This window comes from Oryx dammah, unplaced genomic scaffold (assembly GCF_014754425.2).
Source record: "Oryx dammah isolate SB20612 unplaced genomic scaffold, SCBI_Odam_1.1 HiC_scaffold_25, whole genome shotgun sequence".
In the NCBI taxonomy this organism is placed as follows: domain Eukaryota; kingdom Metazoa; phylum Chordata; class Mammalia; order Artiodactyla; family Bovidae; genus Oryx; species Oryx dammah.
Genome location: NW_024070209.1, coordinates 26,859 through 34,582, shown reverse-complemented (window position 1 = coordinate 34,582; position 7,724 = coordinate 26,859).

The window sequence follows — 7,724 nt, the reverse complement described above, 5'->3', positions numbered from 1 at the left end:
GACTGGTTCCAGATTGGGAAAGGAGTACGTCAAGGCTGTATATTATCACCCTGCTTGTTTAACTTATATGCAGAATACATCATGTGAAATTCTGGGATAGCTGAAGTAGTAGAAGTTGGAATCAAGATTGCCAAGAGAAGTATCAATAACTTCAGATATGCAGATGACACCACCCTTATGGCAGAAAACTGAGAGGAAGTGGAGAGCTTATTGATGAAAGTGAAAGAGGAGAGTGAAAAGGTTGGCTTAAAACTCAACATTCAAAAAACGAAGATCATGGCATGCAGTCCCATCACTTCATGGCAAATAGATGGGAAAACAATGGAAAAAGTGACAGACTATTTTCTTGGGCTCCAAAATCACTGCCGGTGGTGACTGCAGCCATGAAATTAAATGATGCTTGGCTATGACCAACCTAGACAGCATATTAAAAAGCAGAGACATTACTTTGCCGACAAATGTCTGTCTAGTCAGAGCTGTAGTTTTTGTAGTAGTCATGTATGGATGTGAAAGTTGGACCATAAAAAATACTGAGCACCGAAGAATTGATGCTTTTGGACTGTGGTGGGGGAGAAGATTCTTGAGAGTCCCTTGGACTTATATGCAGAAGTCCTGCATATAAGTTCAGGGGAGATCCAACCAGTCAGTCATAAAGGAAATCAGTCCTGAATATCCATTGGAAGGACTGATGCTGAAGCTGAAGCTCCAATACTTTAGGCACATGAAGAGAGGAACTGACTCATTGGAAAAGACCCTGATGCTGGGAAAGATTGAAGGCAGGAGGCAAAGGGGATGACAGAAGATGAGATGGTTGGATGGCATCACCGACTTGATGGACATGAGTTTAAGTAGACTCTGGGAGTTGGTGATGGACAGAGAGGCTTGGCATATTGCAGTCCATGGGGTTGCAAAGAGTTGGATATGACTGGCTGAACTGAACTGAGACATCGTATTAGAACACAGAGACATCACTTTCCCAACAAATGTCCCTATAGTCTAAGCTATGGTTTTTCCAGTAGTCATGTACAGATGTGAGAGTTGGACCATAAAGAAGGCAGAGTAAAGACCATAAAGAAAGAGGGCAGGAGGAGAAGGAGGCAACAGAGGATGAGATAGTTGAATGGCATCACTCACTCGATAAACAGGAGTTTGAGCAAACTCCGGGAGATAGCAGTTCATGGGTTCGCGAAGAGTTGGACATGATTTAGCAACTGAACAACAACATACTCTGGTGAGAAACAGACTCAGTTATAAAGTTTCTGCCACACCCACCCATCACTGTATCTGCAAACCTGGCTGAGGACCTTGGGCTTTGCCTTGAATTTGGAGGAGCAGAGACTTAAAGCTTTAAAGCCTAGGGACCATCTAAGTGGAGGCTGCCCAGACTTGGAGGCAGGAGGCCACTTTGAAGATTGTTTGGTTACACTATTAGAGAGACAAGGGGGCCTGTAACAGGTTGTGGGGGGATAGTCACAGTGCTGGAGACAGGATATATTTGAGGGATATTAATAACATAGAACAGAAAGCACTTGCTGACCAAATGAACATAAAGGCGATGGATGGTGTCCAGATTTCAGGTTCCAATGGCTGGGTGAGTCACTGAGATAGAGAAAAGAAATCTTGGAAAAGTTTTGAATGAGTAGTATAATCATCTTAGGTGGATACACAGGTGAATATTTCCACTAAGCAGGTGTCTGTATTTAGTAGATGTGGGAGAGAAGCCGAGGTGGAGGATTGCACATCACAGGCCAAGTGATTATTTAGTGCCTGTGATCACCTAGGAAGATAAGAAAATAGATTCTAGGGTAGAATTCTGGAGGAGAATACAGTTACAAGATGAATAGAAGAATCCCAAACAGGTGTTAGTAGTCAAACAGGTGGAAAGAACATGAGAGAAGCTATTGTAAGGGAAGCCAGAGTGAGGGATAGTTCAGAAGTGGGGAATGATAATAGTGGTACATGCTCCTGAATGAAACATTTCTCTTGGATTGGTATAGGGCAGAAACCAGTTCTTGGAGGTTTTTACATTGAAGGTAAGTGAGAAAGTAGAGTGCAACTCTGCAGTGACTTTAAAAGTTATTTTTGGAAGAGTATAAGTGATACATGAGCATTTGACTTACTGTTTAATTGAAATCACTGCAATTAGCTTTCTCTGATATATAGGAACATATGTGATAATTTTATTTTTGTGCATTGTTAGAAAAATAATTGGTAATCTTCAGATGCTTATGCATCATTTATCTATTTATTTATTTTAACTTTATTTATGCAGCTTTAAGTACAGTTGATTTCTGATGTTATGTTTCTGCTATACAGCTAAGTGAATCAGTTATACATATATCTACTCTTTTTTAGATTCCTTTCCTGATAGGTCATTACAGAGTACTGAGTTGAATTATCTGTGCTGTACAGAATGTCTTTTGGTTATCTATTTCTTGGTTTCTATTTGTTGGTTACCTATTTGTTGGCTGTCTATCATAGCATGCGTATGTCAATCCCAATCTCCCAATTTATCCCTGCTCCCCATTCTTCTGGACTTCCCTGGTGGCTCAGATGGTCAAAAATTTGCCTGCAGATTTTTTGACCCAGGGTTCAGTCCCTGAGTCAGGAAGATCCCCTGGAGAAGGGAATGTCAATCCACTTGCCTGGAGAATTCCATGGACAGAGGAGCATGACGGGCTACAGTCCATGAGGTTGCAAAGAATCAGATCTGACTGAGCAGCTAACACTTCCCATTTCTCCTGGTAACATCAATTTTTTTTGTTTTGTTTTCTATATGATTCTGTTTCTATTTTGCAACTAGGTTCATTTGTACCATTTATTTTAGAATCCACGTATAAGTGGTAATATAGGATATTGGTCTTTGTCAGATTTGCTTCACCACAAATGGCATTATTTCATTCTTTTTATGGCTGAGTAGTATTCCATTGTGTATATATATATACACACACACACACGATGTGGTGTATATGTGTGTGTGTATATATATATATATATATATATATACCGCATCTCTTTAATCCATTCATCTACTGATGGACATTTAGGTTGCTTTCATGTCCTGGCTTTTGTAAGTAGTGCTGCAGTGAACATTGGGGTACATGCATCTTTTTGAATATGTTTTTTTTTCAGATATATTTGCAATCATATAGTAGCCCTATTTTTAGTTTCTAAAGGAACCTCCACACTGTTCTCCAAGTGGCTGCACCAATTTACATTCCCACTAACAGTGTGGAAAGGTTCCCTTTTCTCCACACCTTCGCTAGCATTTATTGTTTGTAGACTTTTAGATGATGGCTGTTCTGACTGGTGTGAGGTGGTACCTTATTGTAGTTTAGATTTGCATTTTTTAAATAACGAGCACTGTTGAGGATCTTTTCATGTGCCTCTTGACCATCTGTGTGTCTTTTTTAAAGAAATATCTGTTGAGATCGTTTGCCATTTTGGAGTTGGGTTGTTTGTTTTCTTTTACTGTGTGAGCTGCTTGTATATTTTGGAGATTAATCCCTTGTCAGTCACTTCATTTGCAATATTTTCTCCCATTCAGTGGATTGCATTTTTGTTTTGTTTATGGTTTCCTTTGCTGTGCAAAAGCTGTGAAGTTTAATTAGTTTCCATTTATTTATTTTTGTTTTTATTTCCATTGCTCTAGGAGGTGGATAAAAAAAGATCTTACTGTGATTTATGTCAGAGAGGTTCTGCCTGTATTTACCTTTAACAGTTTTATAGTGTCCAATCTTACATCTAGGTCTTTGATCCATTTTGAGTTGATTTTTGTGTATGGTATTAGGGAGTATTCTTTCATTATTTTACATGTAGCTGTCCAGTTTTCCTAGAGCCACCTGTAGAAGAGACTGTCTTTTTTCCATTGTATGTTCTTGCCTCTTTTGTCATAGATTAGGTGACCATAGTTGTATGGGTTTATCTCAGCTTTCTATCCTATTCCATTGATCTATATTTCTGTTTTTTTTTTTTTTTTGTGTGTGTGTGCCAATACCACCCTGTTTTGATGACTGTAGCTTTGTAGTATAGTCTGATGTAGGGAGCCTGATTTCCCCAGCTCTATTTTTCTTTCTCATGATTGCTCTGGCTTTTCAGAGTCTTTCATATTTCCATATAAGTTGTAAATTATTTTCTTCTAATTCTGTGAAAAATGCTATAATTTCATAGGGATTGTATTGAATCTGTAGATTACTTGGGTGGTATGGTCATTTTGACAACATTGATTCTTCCAAACCAAGAGCATGGTATATCTTTCCATCTGTTTGTGTCATCTTTGATTTCTTTCATCAGTATCTTATAGTTTTTGAAGTACAAGTCTTTTGCCTCCTTGGGTACATTTGTTTCTAGCTTTTTATTCTTTTTGATGTGATGGTAAATTAGATTGTTTCCTTAATTTCTCTTTCGAATTTTTCACTATTAGTGTATAGGAATGCAAGAGATTTCTGTGTTTTAATTTTGTAGCTTGCAACTTTATCAAATTCATTGAGGAGCTCTGGTTTTCTGGAAACATCATTAGCATTTTCTATGTATAGTATCATGTCATCTGCAAACAGTGACATTTTACTTCTTTTCCTTTTTCATTTTTATTATGAAATTTAAAAATATTACTATATGTATTTTTAGATATTTTATATTATATTACATATAACATTTTATATATAATAGAAATATAGCATATGTATGAACATATGTATGCTGAAATATGATTCTGTGAAAGTGCTGCACTCAATATGCCAGCAAATTTGGAAAACTCAGCAGTGGCCACAGGACTGGAAAAGGTCCGTTTTCATTCCAATCCCAAAGAAAGGCAATGTCAAAGAATGCTCACACTACCGCACAATTGCACTCATCTCACACACTAGTAAAGTAATGCTCAAAATTCTCCAAGCCAAGCTTCAGCAGTACGTGAACCATGAACTTCCAGATGTTCAAGCTGGTTTTAGAAAAGCCAGAGGAACCAGAGATCAAATTGCCAACATCCGCTGGATCACGGAAAAAGCAAGAGAGCTCCAGAAAAACATATATTTCTGCTTTATTGACTATGGCGAAGCCTTTGACTGTGTGGATCCCAATAAACTGTGGAAAATTCTGAAAGAGATGGGAATACCAGACCACCTGACCTGCCTCTTGAGAAACCTATATGCAGGTCAGGAAGCAACTGTTGGAACTGGACGTGGAACAACAGGCTGGTTTCAAATAGGAAAAGGAGTACAACAGGGCTCTATATTGTCACCCTGCTTATTTAACTTATATGCAGAGTACATCATGAGAAACGCTGGGCTGGAAGATACACGAGCTGGAATCAAGATTGCCGGGAGAAATATCAATAACCTCAGATATGCAGATGACACCACCCTTCTGGCAGAAAGTGAAGAGGAACTAAAAAACCTCTTGATGAAAGTGAAAGAGGAGAGTGAAAAAGTTGGGTTAAAGCTCAACATTCAGAAAACGAAGGTCATGGCATCCAGTCCCATCACTTCATGGGAAATAGATGGGGAAACAGTGGAAACAGTGTCAGACTTTATTTTTGGGGACTCCAAAATCACTGCAGATGGTGACTGCAGCCATGAAATTAAAAAATGCTTACTCCTTGGAAGGAAAGTTAGATAGCATATTAAAAGGCAGAGACATTACTTTGCCGACTAAGGTCCATCTAGTCAAGGCTATGATTTTTCCTGTGGTCATGTATGGATGTGAGAGTTGGACTGTGAAGAAAGCTAAGCACCAAAGAATTGATGCTTTTGAACTGTGGTGTTGGAGAAGACTCTTGAGAGTCCCTGGGACTGCAAGGAGATCCAACTAGTCCATTCTGAAGGAGATCAGCCCTGTGATTTCTTTGGAAGGAATGATGCTAAAGCTGAAACTCCAGTACTTTGGCCACCTCATGCGAAGAGTCAACTCATTGGAGAAGACTCTGATGCTGGGAGGGATTGGGAGCAGGAGGAGACGGGGATGACAGAGGATGAGATGGCTGGATGGCATCACCGACTTGATGGATGTGAGTTTGTGTGAACTCTGGGATTTGGTGATGGACAGGGAGGCCTGGAGTGGTGTGGTTTATGGGGTTGCAAAGAGTTGGACACGACTGAATGATTGAACTGAACTGAACTGATGCACACATACATATAATTTTGCATATTTTATATTCCTTTCATTTATAAAATAAGATAAATATCTTCTCATTATTTGCCATAGTTATGTTCTACAAGGTTGCCACAAACACTGAATTGTTGAGTACTGGACCATTGTTCCTAGCAGTAAAGACAGTTCTTCAAGCTTCTGATCACATTTTAGTCTCATTTCATCAACCAACCAAAGTACAGTCTTGCTTTATGTGTGTTCATGTTTGAATACACCTTTTTACTGTACTGCTAATTCATTAATATCAAACTTACAGCCAAGTCTGACTGCCCCTTAGTGAAGCTTACCCAACTCATGTATTTTTTCCATAAGGCACACCATAGCCTCCTCAGGTTTAGGGCACTAGATAGCTCTGCACTTCCATGCTTGTGGACTGTTTAAGAAGAGAGATTACCAGAAAAGAAGGAGATAAAAAGATGCCAAACTATGTCCCAGCAGACTGAGAAAAGGACACTTGTACAGTATGAGACTTGGAATAAAGCAGAGGCACACTTTATTCAGCCTTAATCAGGAACATGTGCCTGGTGACTCAGATTTTCCAATGTTCTGCATACATCTGTGAGTAACTACAAAAGCACTACAGTTATTCATTTTAGAATTAAAATCAATTTTAACAAGTTGGCTACTTCACAAATACAGAATCCATGAATAACGAGGATCACCTTTGAAAGGTTATGTATGTATAACATAAATAAGGGCAAATGTGTATACATGTGAAATACTGGGCTCAGTGAATCACAAGCTGGAGTCAAAAATGCTGGTAGAAATATCAACAGCCTCGGATATGTAGCATGATACCACTCAAATGGCAGAAAGTGAAGAGGAACTAAAGAGCCTCTTGATGAAGGTGAAAAGAGGAAAGTGAAAAACCTGGCTTGAAACTCAACATTCAGAAAACCAGGATCATGACATCTGATCCCATCGTTTCATGGCAGGTAGAAGAGGAAAAAATGGAAACAGTGACAGATTTTATTTTCATGGGCTCCAAGACCTGATACTGTACATAGAAAATCCTAATGATGCTTCCAGAAAACCAGAGCTCATCAATGAATTTGACAAAGTTGCAAGTTACAAAATTAATACACAGAAATCTCTTGCATTCCTATATACTAATAATGAAAGATCACTGCCAATGGTGACTGCAGCCATGAAATTTAAAAGATGCTTGCTTCTTGGAAGGAAAGTTATGACAAACCTAGACAGCATATTTAAAAAGAAAGATATCATTTGCTGACAAAGGTCCATATAGTCCAAGCTATGGATTTTCCAGTAATCATGTACCAGTGTGATATTTGGACCATTAAGAAGGCTGAGTGTCAAGGAATTGATGCTTTTGAGTTGTGGTGCTAGAGAAGACTTTTGAGAGTCCCTTGGACTGCAAAGGGATCAAACCAGTCAATCCAAAAGGAAATCAGTTCTGAGTATTCATTGGAAGGACTGTTGCTGCAACTGAAGCACCAATGCTTTGGTAACCTGATGTGAAGAGCCAACTCATTGGAAAAGACCATGATGCTGGAGGAGATTGAGGGCATGAGGAGAAGGGGGTGGCAGAGGAAAAATTAGTTAGCTAGCATCACCAA